General features: G+C 39.5%; 1 protein-coding gene across 1 annotated transcript in view; it reads right to left on the minus strand.

Annotated features, from left to right (window-relative positions):
* Positions 1-16,528, minus strand: part of PRELID2 (PRELI domain containing 2) — a 197,627-nt gene that overhangs the window by 86,981 nt on the left and 94,118 nt on the right. The gene's annotated exons all lie outside the window — the stretch shown is intronic.

The following is a 16,528-nucleotide window of genomic DNA, read 5'->3' on the forward strand; positions in this document are numbered from 1 at the left end:
TTCATCTAGCCCAATTTTCTCATTTTACGGTGAGTATGCCACTCACTTATTCAAGATGAGACCAATCCCTGCCCTCAAGAGTTTTCAGTTAAATAGAGGAGACAGATACCAAACAAAGTTATTACAAAGAGAAGTGTAGAGTGCTGTGGGACAGTGTAGCAGGTGGCCAGCCTAGTGTGTGGCTCAAAGAGCTTCCCAAAAGAAGTGATGCTTTAGCTAAGAACTGAAGGAAAGATGGGACTTAACTACTGCAAGGAGCGCAAAGACTTTAGACTTATAAAACTTCAGTAGCTCTATAACTAAAAACTAAAAACTCTGGACATTCTATATAAAACAAACATAAGAAGGCTATGGAAAATGGGGAGAAGGTGAAAAAAACAGTTAGGGACCTTGAGGCCCAAAGACCAACACAGCACTGAGTTCCCTGGGTTTTCTTTTGGCTTCACGTAACCCAGCCTGGGTGCTGGAGAAGCCAACAGCCCAAAAATGTCAATAGGCACAGACCAGACAAAAGGTTCCAAAAAAAAACCTGCGCTCTATAGGCAAATGACCAGGAAAGTGGCAATAGAGAAAGAGAGAAAACATTTTTTAAGTAACCACGTACTTCAGCCACATATCACAGAAAAAAAATTGTGGTTCCACTCCAACGACACCAGCAAAGGCCTGGAGAAAAAAAAAAGTTGCCACTGAGTCAATTCCAACTCATAGCAACCCTACGGGACAGAGTAGAACTGACCCATAGAGTTTCCAAGGAGTGGCTGGTAGATTCAAACTGCCGACCTTTCAGTTAGCAGCTGAGCTCTTAACCACTGCACCACCTTTCCAGTCTATAACAAGTTTTCTCAATAACTCTGCCAGAATGATGACAGAACAGGGAGCTGGGACTTTCACCCTCACCAGGTAGTAATTGTCCCCCGCCCTTCACTCCACCCCAGTGGAAACCATGTGAGGAGCCTGGACTTCTGCCCCCACTGGCAGGAACATGGTATTCCCACCCTCCTGACTGAGATGTGTCAGAGAAGGCCTAGTCAAGATTTAGTATATTTACCCACTCCAGAGTGCCAGTGGAGACCACATGGGGAGCAATAACTTGTATCCCTCGCAGCTAGGGAGATATCAGTAGAGACCTAGTGGGGAGGCAAAACTCCCACCCACCTAACATTAGCAAGGTGTCCCCCCTCCCTCAATGTCAACAGAGCTCAAGGAGGAAATCTGGACTTCTACCCCCAGGTGAGAGTGACAAGACAACATCCACTAATCCCCTACTGGATTGGTGTCACAACAAGCCAGCTAAAACAGACTGTTTAAATAAGATCCAAAGTTTCATAATATAATACTCAAAATGTCTAGCTTCAATAAAAAATCACATCACTGAGAAAGGTCTCAAACTGAAAGAAAAAACACAATTAATAGATGGCAATGCCAACACGGCAGTGGTGTTAAAAATTATCTGGCAAAGCAGTCATCATAAAAATGCTTCAAGGACCAATTATAAACATGCTTAAAAAAAAAAGTGTCTTAGCAAAGAAATACAAGATATAAAGAAGAACCAAATAGAAATTCTAGAACTGAAAAATACCATAATTGAAGTAAAAAACTCAAGGGATGGGCTCCATAGCAGAATGGAGGGGACAGAGAAAAGCATCCATGAACTGGAAGATAAAACAATAGAAATTACTCAATATGAACAATAGAGAGAAAATAGACTTAAAAAAAAAGAAAAGAACAGAGGCTCAGGGACCTATGGTAGTACAACAAAAGATCTAAAATCCATGTCATTAGAGTCCTCAAAGAAGAAGAGAAAGAGGGTGGGGCTGAAAAAGTACTTGAAATAATTGCTAAAAACTTCCCAAATTTGGCAAAAGACATAAATCTACAGATTCAAGAATTTAAGCAAATCCACATTGAAACATATCATAATCAAACTTCAAAAAACTAAAGAAAAAGAAAAAATCTTGAAACAGAGAGGAAAACAACATATTACCTATATAAGAAAAGCAATTTGAAGGACAGTAGATTTTTCATCGGGAGCCATGGAGGTCTGAGGAAGTGGCACAAAATTATTCAAGTGTTACAAGAAAAAAACTGTCAACCCCAAATCCTACATATCCAGTAAAAATATCCTTGAGAAATGAAGGTAAAAACGAAGACATTCTCAGATGAAGAAAAACTAAGAATATTAGTCACTAGCAGTTCTGCTCTAAAAGAATGTCTAAAGTAGGTTCCTTATACAGAAATGATACAAAAAGAAATTTTGAAACATCAGGAAGGAAGGAACACAGTAAACAAAACAAAAGGATAAATACAGTAGACTCTCCTCTTCTTGAGTGTTCTAGATTATGCTTGATGGTTGAAACAAAAAGTAGAACACTGATGTGGTTCTAAATGCATGTAGAAGAAATACTTAAGACAATTATGTTATAGATGGGGGAAGGAATGTAAAGGGAGGCAAGATTTCTGTACTTCATTCAAACTGTAAAATAATGATACCAGTAGACTGTGATAAGTTATATATCTATAATGTAATAAATGGAGCAACCAGCAAGAAGAGTCACTCAAAATGACTACAGTTAGATAAGTCAAGCTAGAATTCTAAAATGTGTTCAAATTACCCATATGAAGGCAAAAAAAAATAAGAGAATACGGAGAAACAAAAAAACAGAGGGAACAACAGAAAATGAAAAATAAGATGGCAGACTTGAGTCCTAACATGTCAAAAATTATATTAAATGCAAACAGTCTAAACTTACCAATCAAGAGTCAGAGATTTGCCGAGTAGGTTAAAAAACATGAACCACTTGTATGCTATTTGTAAGAAGTTCACTTCAAGTATAAAGATATAGGCAGGTTAAAAGTAAAAATATTAAAAAATAAAAATCATGCAAATGTTAATTTAAAAAGTAAGAGTAGCTTTATTAATACCAGTTAAAGTAGACTTCAGAGCAAAGAAAATTACTAGGGACCAAGAGGGATATTACATAGTGATAAAAGGGCTAACCCACAAAGAACAGATAGCAATCCTAAATGTGTATCTACCCAACAACAAAGCTAAAAAACATGGGAACCAAAAATTGATAGAACTGAGGAGAAACAGACAAACCCAAAATTACAGTTGGAGAGTTGAACACTCCACTCTCCACAATTGACAGAACAACTAGACAGAGTATCTGCAAGGATATAGACAAACTCTACAACACCATCAGCCCACAGGATCTAACTGACATTTATAGAATGCTCAACCCAACAACAGGCAAAGACACATTCTTTTCAAATGTCCATGGACCACGTACCAAGATAGACAACATCCTGGGCCATAAGACAAACCTCAACAAATTTAAAGAATTGAAATCATACAAGATTTGCTCTCCAACCACAGTGGAATCAAACTAGAAATCAATTACAAGAAGATAAACCAGAACATCTCCAAACACTTCAATACACTTCTAAATAAGCCATGGATCAAAGAAGTCTCAAGGGGAATAAAAAAATACATTGAACTAAATGAAAATATATCATATCAAAATCTTTGGGACACAGTTAAAACAGTGCTAGGAGGGAAATTTCTAACACTGAATGCATATGTTACAAAAGAGGAAATGTCTTAAATCAAAAATCTAAGCACCCACCTCAAGACCTAGATAAAGAAGATAAAAAAAAAACCCAAAGCAAGCAGAAGATGGAAATAATAAAGATAATAGCAAAAATCAATGATATATAGCAGGAGACCAATAGAGAAAACCAATGAAATGAAGAGTTGGTTCTTTGAAAAGATCAATAATATTGACAAATCTCTAGCAAGATGAACAAAAGAAAAAGAGAAAAGAAACAAATTGCCAATATCAGTAATAAAACAGGGAATTAAAGGCCAGGCAGACACAGAAAAACAATAAGGGAATACTACAAACAACTCTACACACATAAATTTGACAACTCAGATAAAATGGCCCAATTCTTCAAAAAACTCAAACTACCACAACTCACCTAATATGAAATAGACCAGTTGAATAGCCCTATATTAAGGGGGTAAAATTTTCTAATTTAAAAAACTTTCCAAAACACAAATATCCAGGCCTATGTAGCTACACTAGAGAATTCTACCAAACATGGAAAAGTTAACACCAACTCTACAAGATCTCTTCCAGAAAATATGACAGGAGGGAAAACCTCCCAATTCATTTTATGAAGCTTGTTTTACCCTGATACCAAAACCAGACAAATACAGTACAAAAAAACTACAGGCCAATATCCCTCATGAATATAGATGCAAAAATCCAAAATAAAATATTAGCAAATGGAATCAAACAATGTATAACAAGAATTATATACCACGACCAAGTAGAATTTATTCTAAGTTATGTGAGTCTGATTCAATACTTGAAAAGCAGTCAGTGTAACCCACCATGTTAACAAGCTAAGAAAGAAGGATCATATGACCAAATCAATAGATGCAGGAAAAGCATTGGACAAAATTCAACAGCCATGTATACATACATATGAGCAAACCAGGAATAGAGGGGAACTTCTTCATATTGATAAAGAGCATTTACAAAAAGTCTATAGCTCACATTATTCTTTAAAAATTAGTGAAAGACTAATTACTTCCCCCTAAGATTGGAAACAAGGCAAAGATGTCCACTCTCACCACTTTTATTCAGCAGGGTACTGTAAGTTTTAGCTATGCAAGAAGTCAAGAAAAAGAAATAAAAGGTGTACAAATCCCAAAGAAAGGAATAAAACCATCCCTGTTTTCAGATAACATAACTGTCTGCATATAACATCCCAAGGAACCTAGAAAAAACTCCTAGAACTAATCAATGAGTTCAGCAAGATCACAGGACACAAGATAAGCTGCAAAAACTTGTTTTTTTATATACTAGAAATGAATACATGCGCTCTGAAATTAAAAATAAAATTTATCATTTACAATTGCTAAAAAAAATGAAAAAGCTCTAAATCTTACTAAACACGGATGGGATTTACATGCTGAAAACTATATAACACTGATGAAAGATATCTAAGAAGATCTAAATAATTGAAATGAAGAGAAACCGTGTCTGTGGACTGCAAGACCCAACAAAGTAAAGATGTTAATTCTCGCAAACTGATACACAAGTTCAACACAATTCCTATCAAAATATCAGCAAAAATTTTTGTAGCTATAGTATAAACAAGATTGGAAACCCTGGTAGCGTAGTGTTTAAGTGCTACAGCTGCTAACCAAAGGGTTGGCAGTTCGAATCCACCAGGCGCTCTTTGGAAACTCTATGGGGCAGTTCTACCCTGTCCTATAGGTCGCTATGAGTCGGAATCAACTCAACAGCACTGGGTTTGGTTTCTTTTGGTTATAGACAAGATTATTCTAAAATTTATACAAAAAGAGTAAAGGAACTAGAATAGCTAACACTGTTGTGAAAAAGAAGAATAAAGTTGGAGGAATCAGTCTACCCAATTTCAAGACTTATTACATAGCTACAGTAAACTACTCTGTCCCATAGGGTCGCTATGAGTCGGAATCAACTCGACGGCACTGGGTTTTTTTGTACAGTAAACAAGACTGTGATATTAGTAGATGGGTAGACACGCAGATCAATGGAACAGAATAAATAATCCAGAAATTGACTTTTTTTTTTAAGTGCAATGGAAGAAAGATATCCTTTTCAACAAATGGCGCTGGAGCAATTGGACACCCTTAAGTTAAAAAAAAAAAATTAATCTTGACCTAAGTTTCCCACCTTGTACAAAAATTAACTCAAAATGGATCACAGATTTCAATGTAAAACATAAACTATAAAACTTTTAGATAAAAGCACAGTACTACAGTTTGCAAAACGTTATGGTGCAAACTGAGGAAGGGGAACATCATGGATTGAATTGTGCCCCCCAAAAAAATGTGTCAACTTGGTGAGGCCATGATTCCCAGTGTTGTGTGATTGCCCTCCATTTTGTGATTGTAATTTTACGTTGAGGAGATTAGGGTGTGTTGTAACACCACCTTTACTTAGGCCACCTCCCCAATCTAATGTAAAGGGAGTTTCCCTGGAGTGTGGCCTGCATCACCTTTTATCTCTTAAGAGATGAAAGGAAAGCAAGCAGAGAGTTGGGGACCTCATGCCACCAAGAAAGCAGCACCAGGAGCAGAGCACGTCCTTTGGACACCAGGTCCCTGCTCCTGAGAAGCCCCTCGACCAAGGAAAGATTGAGGACAAGGACCTTTCTCCAGAGCCGACAGAGAGAGAAAACACTCCCCTGGAGCTGACACCCTGAATTTGGACTTGTAACCCACTAGACTGTGAGAAAATTAATTTCTCTTTGTTAAAGCCATCCACTTGTGGTATTTCTGTTATGATAGCACTGCACTAGATAACTAAAACAGGGCACAAGGAATCTGCGTTACTTCTTACAACTGCATGTGAATAGACAATTACGACAAAATAAAAAGTCTAATTTTTTTAAATGTTAGCTTATACTGTACCTGCATTTTAGGAAGGGAAATACAATAAAAAATAATTTTATGATTAAAAAAAAAAGTCAATGATGGCACTTAGCCCAAACCCCAGCAGTGGCCTTCTATCTTCTTATTTACTTCATTTCAACTCCCCCTGTCAACAACCCTACTGGGAAGAGTCAGAGCATTAAATAAATCATTATCAACTGGGCTCTTCAACTTGTACCTGGTCAAAACCTGTCTATGCACACCTTCTGCAGATTTGCCCATCTTCATTTACCTAAGGAGAACGTCCTCTACCGTAGGGTTTGGTAGGATATGTTGGTTTTGCCTTTAGATCTAAAAGTCTAGGCTGAAACTCTTCAGTGCTGAAGAACAAAAAGTTAACATTAATAATTATTACTTGCTGAATGTTTACTATGTACAAGGCACCTTTCTGTTTTTATGTGTCTTAACGCATTTAATCCTTTCAATGACCTTATAAAGTAGGCACTATTATTACTCCCATTTTGTATATGAGGAAAACAGAGCCCAGAGCACTTAAGTAGCACAGCTGGTACACAGGGCAGCCAGGATTCCAATTTAGGCTTCTGGCTCTGAAGTCCTCACTCTCACCCAGCATACTATGCTCCCTCTACACCTCTTTACAGAGCCTCGTCTAATTACAACAGATATCTGAAACAAATCAGAAGCTTAGATTTCCTGTATTTTAATTTTAATTACTCAGTTGTCAGATTTTACTATTGTGAAAGGAAATTCAGATCTGACCAGGATATGCTATTTCAACAACGGAACTGGAGTGCTACCGTATTTAGCATTCCTAATAGAAATATATGCATTTTGTAAATAAAAATAAAGGTTGTTCCTGCTGGCAACTGCCATACAATTTCCATCTAGATGACAGTTAAAATATATTGGAGAGAATAAATGGTAAGAGCTTCACTATAGCAGGGCCAGCCGCACCACTATAATTACAAGAATCAGGAACCAAAACACGTCTTCGTTAATTTTTTTCCTCTGTGTTTGCTGTTTTACCCCTTCAAGTCTAATTATACCCCTTCCCATTGATTTTAATCAGCACCCTGGATTCGGCTTTGTAGACTGACTGTTTAGGGATAGCTGCCGGAGATAGGTATATCTGAACTGCCTCCATTTAGAAAAAAAATACGACAAAAGCATTATATTGACAAATAAAATTCTCCTGATTACTGTTTTCTCTAAATAAAAGAGTACACCACTGTCAAAAAAAAAAAAATTTACAAAGAATTTATAATTTAATATTCAATAAATGCACTTCATACTATGTACTCCTTCTCAACAACAAAAAGCTATATATTAACTCAGTCCTCAAAATACTCTGTGATGTAGCTGATGGCAAGGCTTGCTCATGTTTACTGGATGTTTGCCCCATTTTGTATGACAAGTTATACTGGGCAAGCAAAAGCCATGCTGCTGAGATGTAAGGCAGACCCTTGAAGAGAAGGCAATTCTGGGAGTTCCAGAGATTGAGGGTGGTTTAGTCAGGGCTTCTCCTGACCTGGAGGAGGCCTCTTGAGGGACCCTGGACACCCACTAGCGCAACAGGGCCTGGAGTGTTTAAAAAAAGAAGTAATAATTGCAAGCACTTCTCTGGGTGGTACAAAAGGTTAACATACTAGGCTGCTAACAAAAAGGTTGGAGGTTTGCGTCCACCCAGAGGCACCTCGGAAGAAAGGCCTGGTGATCTACTTCCCAAAAACCAGTTATTGAAAACTCTATTGAGCATAGTTCTGCCATATGGTCATCATGAGTCAGAATCAATGTCAAAATCGAAAACAAACAAACCAGCTGCCATGGAATCCGTTCTGACTCATGAAAACCTCATGTGTCACAGAGTAGAACTGTGCTCCACAGGGTTTTCAATGGCTGTGACCTTTTGGAAACAGATCGCCAGGACTTTCTTCCAACATGCCTCTGGGTGGGTTTGAACAACCAACCTTTTGGTTAGTAGTTAAATATTTAACCTTTGCACTAACCAAGCACTCCTATGTGATGGCAACTGGTTTTCTATTAGGCCAAACCATACACAATTGCCAATTTTTTGGTACTTCCATTAGGTTCAAACTAGTACAACTACTGCTATGGGCTAGGCATCTTTTTAAGCTTTTAAGCCTCCCAAACAAAGTTTCTTTTCAAGTCTCACATTTTCTTTAACAATCCATTCTGATATTACATTCTACACAGTTACATATGCTTCTTTTAACATAGAAATAACTTTTTCCTCATGAATCTTTGAGGAAAATTAGTGCTCCAAGAGGATTTTGCCCATCTATCTTGTGGTTGGAAACCCTGTGTGTAGTGGTTAAGTGCTACAGCTGCTAACCAAAAGGTAGGCAGTTTGAATCTACCAGGCGCTCCTTGGAAACTCTATGGGGCAGTTCTACTCTGTCCTATAGGGTCGCTATAGGTCAGAATTGACTCGATGGCAACGGGTTTGGTTTGTTTTTATCTTGTCGTTTCACCCACCCCTCACAGAGACCATTGCACGTCCCCAAGGGACAAGTGCTCTGTGTTGAGAATCACAGGTGATACCCCCAGGAAGCGGCTTCAGAGGCAGAGCAGAGGAAAACCAAATGCATGGCTGACTCTTTGCTCTTCCCCAGTTCTTCTTTGCAAAACCCTTCCCTCTAATAAGGCCCCTAAACATTGTTAGTGTTTTTATTTTTTCCAGGAAGAAACAGTTCTCAAAGCACTTGACAGAACAATTAACACCTAAGGAAACAAGTTATAATGCTAGATTCTAACTTCACACATAAAAAAAGACTGCTTTCTATCCTGGAATAGCTCCAACTATAATCTGATGCATGATGCTTAATCCAATTTAAAACTGTAATTAAAAATTACAGCCATCTAGTGCCTCAGGTGTGACTCCAAGTTTTCCATAGGCTTTATGTCCAATCAACGAGAATCTGGCAGAGAAGCTGCGTTCAACATTTTTCTGCTGTATCTATGGATAGAAAAAAAAAATTTTTTTTTTTTATGGATATGTTCAGGAAAAAAAGAAAAAGATATACACTGAACGCTCTAAACCTCCATGATACATCCTCCAGCTCTCTGAAATGTCCTTTGTGAAACAAAATACCAGACAGTAATGGTGTCCTCATAGCCACCCTAACCCAATCAGGGACAGGCATGGCCTTAGCAAGTCCTTCGCTTTTCCTTCCCCCTCGCAGCCCCACAGCCTGTCTCCATTTGCAATAACTGTACTCTGGGATAATTCATTCATTAAATTCTTTCTGGCTATTTTTGGGGAATCCCCTGTCCTGGGGGCCTGTTTGTGTGTGTGTGTGTGTGTGTATGTGTGTATGTGTGTGTGTATGACTGATTGACAAGAATGAGTTTGGATCAAACTAATGACTATATCCCTAAGACCCTAAGACAAACACAAATGGCAGAGGGGGCTTCAGTCCAGAAAAGTTATCCCCAAGACCCTAGAGAAACTGGCAATGCAGTAATTTCAAAGTTAGAGCAATTGATGGACTTCTGAATTTGGAGAGTGTCATATCCCGTGGGCCAGAAGCAGGAGTGGCTCGGAGGGGCACAGTTCAGATTCTCAAAAAAGAGGCAGAAAAAGCTAGGTTGATAAGATCTACCTTTTATTAGGGAACTTACAGACAGAGGTTGGCGTCAAGATTTCTGTGACAGCGATGTGCAGTCACCAGGGTAGAGGTCCACACACAACATTTCCGGTTTCAGTTTTTATACTTAGTGCTTATGTTCAAGGATACTTGCAAGGGACCCAGGAAAAAAACACCTCTCATCTATGATGGACGAGGTTGTTCTTTACTGGTTGATGGGTTCCAATTGACATTACCATGAAGTCAGGTGTTTAGAAGTCTGGTGTTTAGCAGTGGCTCTGGTCACTGCTCAGTCAGGTGCTCTGGTTCTTCCCCAGAGTCCTATGTGGGCAGGAAGACACCTAAACTCAAAATGGGAAAACAAAAACATACAATTGAACTGTTAGCATTTTCTCTTTTGTCATGGGATCTGAAAGTTCATCCTGGCACTGACACAAAGAAGTAATGTTTCCATCAGCAGCCTAACAGATGGCAGGTACAAAATGGCTCTAACCTTCTCTGAGAATGCTGGCAAATAGCTCCATGGAGTTTAATTTAACAGGATGGTGGCTATTTTCTCCCTGCCACCTCCCGCACAGCATGCTGGTCCATAGCTCCTAGAGCTACAGCTTAATGTTAAGGTCCAGCCTTGCAGAGTTATTCAGGTTAACCCTTCAAGAAAACCAAGGGCCTCATCACTGTGAGGTCCTTTTCCTGCATGGGATTTTGTTCCAACAAACGCAACTCCAACTTTTGATCTCAACAAAGCAGGCTGAGCATGGTGGAGTATTTTTAGCTTCTCCTTTCTTCTATTAGTATTTGAGAGACGCTGGAGTACTTTTTTCTTAGACAGTGAATTATATTACTCTGAAGGGCAAGAGGCAAAACACTAGAAAGAATAGGCCTTGTATGGCAAACTCCTTCTTCGTTCTAGCTTCTTACTGTTTACTACTTATGGGAGAACAAGCATGACTTCCAAAGTTGGTAGGAATCACTGCCCATGGCTTCAGGTATGCAAGAATTACTGCAGTTTTCAACCTCTGTTGTTGATATTGTTAGGTTCCATCCAGTTGATTCTGACTCATAGTGACCCTGTGTATAACAGAAAGAAACACTGCCCAGTCTTGTGCTATCCTCACAATTGTTGTTATCCTTGAGCCCATTTTTGCAGCTACCGTGTCAATCCATCTTATCAAGGGCCTCCCTCGTTTTCACTGACGTGCTACGTTACCAAGCATCATGTCCTTCTCCATGGACCGGTCCCTCCTAATAGCACGCTGAAAGTAAGCAAGAAGAAGTCTTGCCATCCTTGCTTCTAATGAGCATTCTGGCTGTACATCTTCCATAGACAGATTTGTTCGTTCTTCTGGCAGTTCATGTTTTCGTTGGGTGCCATCCAGTCAGTTCTGACTCATAGCAGCCCTATGCACAACAAAACACTGCCCAGTCCTGTGCCATCCTCACAACTGTTGCTATGATTGAGCCCATTGGGCCAGCCACTGTGTCAATCCATCTTATTGAGAGTCTTTCACTTTTTCACTGACCTTTCACTTTACCAAGCATGATGTCCTTCTCCAGGGACTGATTCCTCCTAATAACACGTCCGAAATATGTGAAACGTACTCTCACCATTCTTGCTTCTAAGGAGCATTCTGATTGTACTTCTTCTAAGATAGATTTGTTCATTCTTTCAGTAGTCTGTGGCATATTCAACATTCTTCGTCAATACCAAAATTCAAGACATCCATTCTTCTTCTGTCTTCCTTATTCATTGTCCAGCTTTTGCATGCATATGAGGCAACTGAAATGCCATGGCTTGGGTCAGGTGCACCTTAGTCCTCAAGGTGATATCTTTGCTTTTCAATACTTTAAAGAGGTCTTTTGCAGCATATTTTCCTGATGCAATGCATCTTTTGATTTCTTGACTGCTGCTTCCATCGGTATTGACTGTGGATCAAAGTAAAATGAAATCCTGATGTTGCATATTGGTCCAGTTGTAAGGATTTTTGTTTTCTTTGTGTTGAGGTGTAATCCACACTGAAGGCTGTGGTCTTTGATCTTCATCAGTAAGTGCTTCAAGTCCTCACTTTCAGCAAGCAAGATTGTGTCATCTGCATAACTCAGGTTGTTAATGAGTCTTCCTCCAATCCTGATGCCCTGTTCTTCCTCATATAGTCCAGCTTCTTGGATTATTTGCTCAGCATACAGATTGAATAGGTATGGTAAAAGGATACAACCCTGATGCACACCTTTCCTGACTTTAAACCATGCAGTATCCCCTTCTTCTATTTGAATGACTGTCTCTTGATCTATGTACAAGTTCCTCGTAAGCACAATTAAGTGCTCTGAAATTCCCATTCTTCCCAATGTTATCCATAATTTGTTATGATCCACACAGTTGAATGCCTTGGCACAGTCAGTAAAACCGAGGTAAACATCTTTCTTGTATTCTCTGCTTTTAGCCGGGATACATCTGACATCAGCAATGATATCCCTGGTTCCACTTCCTCTTCTAAATCGGCTTGAATTTTTGGCAGTTCTCTGTTGATATACTGCCGCTTTTGAATGATGTGCAGCAAAATTTTACTTGTATGTGACGTTAATGATATTGTTTGATAATTTCCGAATTCAGTTGGATCATCTTCCTTGAGAATAGGCATAAATATGGATCTCTTCCGATGGGTTGACCAGGTAGCTGTCTTCAAAATTTCTTGCCACAGATGAGTAAACACTTCTAGTGTTGCATCTGTTTGTTGAAACATCTTTTGAATTGTATTCTCTTAATTCCTGGAGCCTTGTTTTTCACCAATGTCTTCAGTGCAGCTTGAAGACCTTCAATACCATAGGTTCTTGATCATATGCTACCAGCTGAAATGGTTGAACATCGACCAATTTTTTTTGGTACAGTGACTCTGTGTATTCCTTCCATCTTCTTTTGATGCTTCCTGAATCAAAACAATAATATTCTCCCCACAGAATCCTTCAAAACTGCAACTTGAGGCTTGAATTTTTTTTTTTTTTCAAGAGAAATGTTTGAGAAATGCTGAGTGTATTCTTCTCTTTTGGTTTTCTATCTCCAGGTCTTTGCACATTTCATTTTAATACTTTAGTTTGTCTTCTTGAGCTGCCCTTTGAAATTTTTTGTTCAGCTCCTTTATTTCATCTTTCTTTCTTTCACTTTAGCTACTCTAAGTTCAAGAACAACTTTCAGAGTCTCTTCTGACATGCATTTTGTTCTCTTCTTTCTTGTCTTTTTAATGACCTCTTGCTTTCTTCATGTATGATGTCCTTGATGTCATTCCATAACTTGTCTGGTATTTGGCCATTAGTGTTCAATGCATCAAATCTATTCTTGAGGTGGTCTCTAAATTCAGGTGGAATACACTCAAGGTTGTACGTTGGCTTTTGTGGACTTATTCTAATTTTCTTCAACTTCAATTTGCATATAAGCAATTGATGGTCCATTAAACAGTAGGCTCCTGGCCTTGTTCTGAATGATGATATTGAGCTTTTCCATCATCTCTGTCATGGATTGAATTATGTCCCCCCAAAAAATATGTGTATCAATTTGGCTGGGCCATGATTTCTAGCATTTTGCAGTTATCTTCCATTTCGTGATTGTAATTTTATGTTAAAAGGATTAGGGTGGAATTGTAACACCACCCTTCACCAGGTCACATCTCTAATCCAATGTAAAGGGAGTTTCCCTGGGGTGTGGCCTGCACCATCTTTTATCTCTCAAGAGATAAAAAGGAAAGGGAAGAAAGCAGAGAGTTGGGGACCTCGTACCACCAAGAAAGCAGCACCAGGAGCAGAGCACCTTTGGACATGGGGCCTTGCACCTGAGAAGCTCCTCAACCAGGTGAAGATCAAGGACAAGGACCTTGCTCCAGAGCCAAAAGAGAGGAAGCCTTCCCCTGGTGCCGATGCCCTGAATTTGGACTTTTAGCCTACTTTACTGTGAGGAAATAAATTTCTCTTTATTAAAGCCATCCACTTGTGGTATTTCTGTTATAGCAGCACTAGATAACTAAGACAGTCTCTTTCCACAGATGTAGTCAGTTTGATTCCTGTGTATTCCATCTGGCAAGGTCCACATATATTGTCACCATTTATGTTGTTGAACAAGGTATTTGCAATGAAGTCATTAGTCTTACAAAATTCTGTCATGCAATCTCCAGTGTCATTTCTATCATCAAGGCCATATTTTCCAGCTACCAATCCTTATTCTTTGTTTCCAACTTTCACATTCCAATCACCAGTAATTATCAATGCATTTTGACTGCACGTTTGATCAATTTCAGACTGCAAGAAGTTGATGAAAATCTTCAATTTCTTCATCTTTAGCCTTAGTGGTTGGTGTATAAATTTGAATAATGGTCATATTAACTGGTCTTCCTTGTAAGCATATGGGTATTATCAATCTCTATATTGACTTAATTTCTGTTGTGACTTCCCATCACACTGGGTTTGTCTTTTGTAGGGTTCCCTCTCTCCACATGCCTCAGTGTCACTAAAGCTTGTGTTATATAGTTTGCCAGATTTGCCCGCTTTAGTCAGCAAGCCCTCCCCAAACCCCCACAGATGTCTGGGAAACACTATGCCGAAACTGGAACCCTGACTTGAAGGATGTTCTCAGACCAGGCTGTAATAGTCAAACAGTCTGAAGATAAATTATACCTCCATGTCCTGTACCCTGCAGTCACTGGGCACTGAGAAGCTCCCCTGGCTCAGAGCAGGTGGTCCATGCAGGCCAGCTACATCCTTCTGTATGTAGGGTTAGGCCTAGACACAAGCTATTATCTTCCAAAAGGCAGATATGCCCCTAACTAATTCAGACACTGGATGCAGCAGTGGTTTAGTGGTAGAATTCTTGCCTTCCATGGGGAATAAGTGGATTAGATTCCCATCCAATGTACCTCATGTACAATCACCATCTGTCTATCTGTGGAGGCTTATGTGTTACTATGATGCTGAACAGGTTTCAGTGGAGCTTCTAGACTAGGAGGAAAGGACTGGTGATTTACTTCTGAAAGTCAGCCAATGAAACCTCCATGGATCACAACAGTTCAACTGATGATTGGGATGGTGCAGGCCTGGCCATGTTTTGTTCCTCTGTGCATGGGGTCACCATGAGTTAGGGCTGACTTGACAGCAGCTAACAACAACAACAATTCAGACATTATCATCCACAACCATGCATCTGCTGGTGAGGCTCTGGGGCCACCAAACTACACATTTCTGTGCTGATCTCTCCACTGTCCATCATGTGCTTCCCCCCACCCCATATCCTTTATATAGGAAAAGCTGGTGGTGTAGTGGTTAAGAGCTATGGCTGCTAATAATTAGGCTAGCAGTTCAAATCCACTAGGCACTCCTTGGAAACCTATGGAACAGCTGTACTCTGCCCTATTGTTGTTGTTGTTGTTAGGTGCCATCGAGTCGATTCTGACTCATAGCGACCCTATGCACAACAGAACGAAACACTGCCCGGTCCTGAGCCAGCCTTACAATCATTGTTATGCTTGAGCTCATTGTTGCAGCCACTGTGTCAATCCACCTCGTTGAGGGTCTTCCTCTTTTCCACTGACCCTGTACTCTGCCAAGCATGATGTCCTTCTCTAGGGACTGATCCCTCCTGACATGTCCAAAGTATGTGAAACGTAGTCTCTCCATCCTTGTTTCTAAGGAGCATTCTGGTTGTACTTCTTCCAAGACAGATTTGTTCGTTCTGTTGGCAGTCCACGGTATATTCAATATTCTTCGCCAGCACCACAATTCAAAGGCATCAATTCCCCTTCAGTCTTCCTCATTCATTGTCTAGCTTTCACATGTATATGATGTGATTGAAAGTACCATGGCTTGGGTCAGGTACACCTTAGTCTTCAAGGTGACATCTTTGCCCTTCAACACTTTAAAGAGGTCCTTTGCAGCAGATTTACCCAATGCAATGTGTCTTTTGATTTCTTGACTGCTGCTTCCATGGCTGTTGATTGTGGATCCAAGTAAAATGAAATCCTTGACAACGTCAATCTTTTCTCCGTTTACTCTGTCCTATAGGTTCATTATCTGTCCTATAGGTTCATTATAAGTCAGAATCGACTCGACAGCAGTGGATATCCTTTATACAAGTAAACACAGTTTGATTTACGCAAGAAGTAACTTGGTGTTAGCATTATTCAGCATCTAATACTGCCATCTTTCAGTGTAAGGATGGTGTCAGTATTCTGGTAACCCACTGGATCAAGTCAAACAAGAAGACAATTCCTGCTTTTCTCTTGTACATAGAGGGTGATTAATAAATGCTAATTGAACTAAAGAGTCCATCTCTAAAGGTAAGGTCATCACCCTGGTTCTGGCAAAGAGAGGCATTAATAGGGCTTGGACAAGGCATTTTGGTAACAAGGCACAAAAAGCAACTCGAACACCTTCAGGTAAAAAGGGGACTTATGAGAGGATAAAGACAAGTCTCTAGAAACAAAGTACA

The sequence above is a fragment of the Elephas maximus genome, chromosome 2 (genome assembly GCF_024166365.1).
Source record: "Elephas maximus indicus isolate mEleMax1 chromosome 2, mEleMax1 primary haplotype, whole genome shotgun sequence".
Taxonomy (NCBI): domain Eukaryota; kingdom Metazoa; phylum Chordata; class Mammalia; order Proboscidea; family Elephantidae; genus Elephas; species Elephas maximus.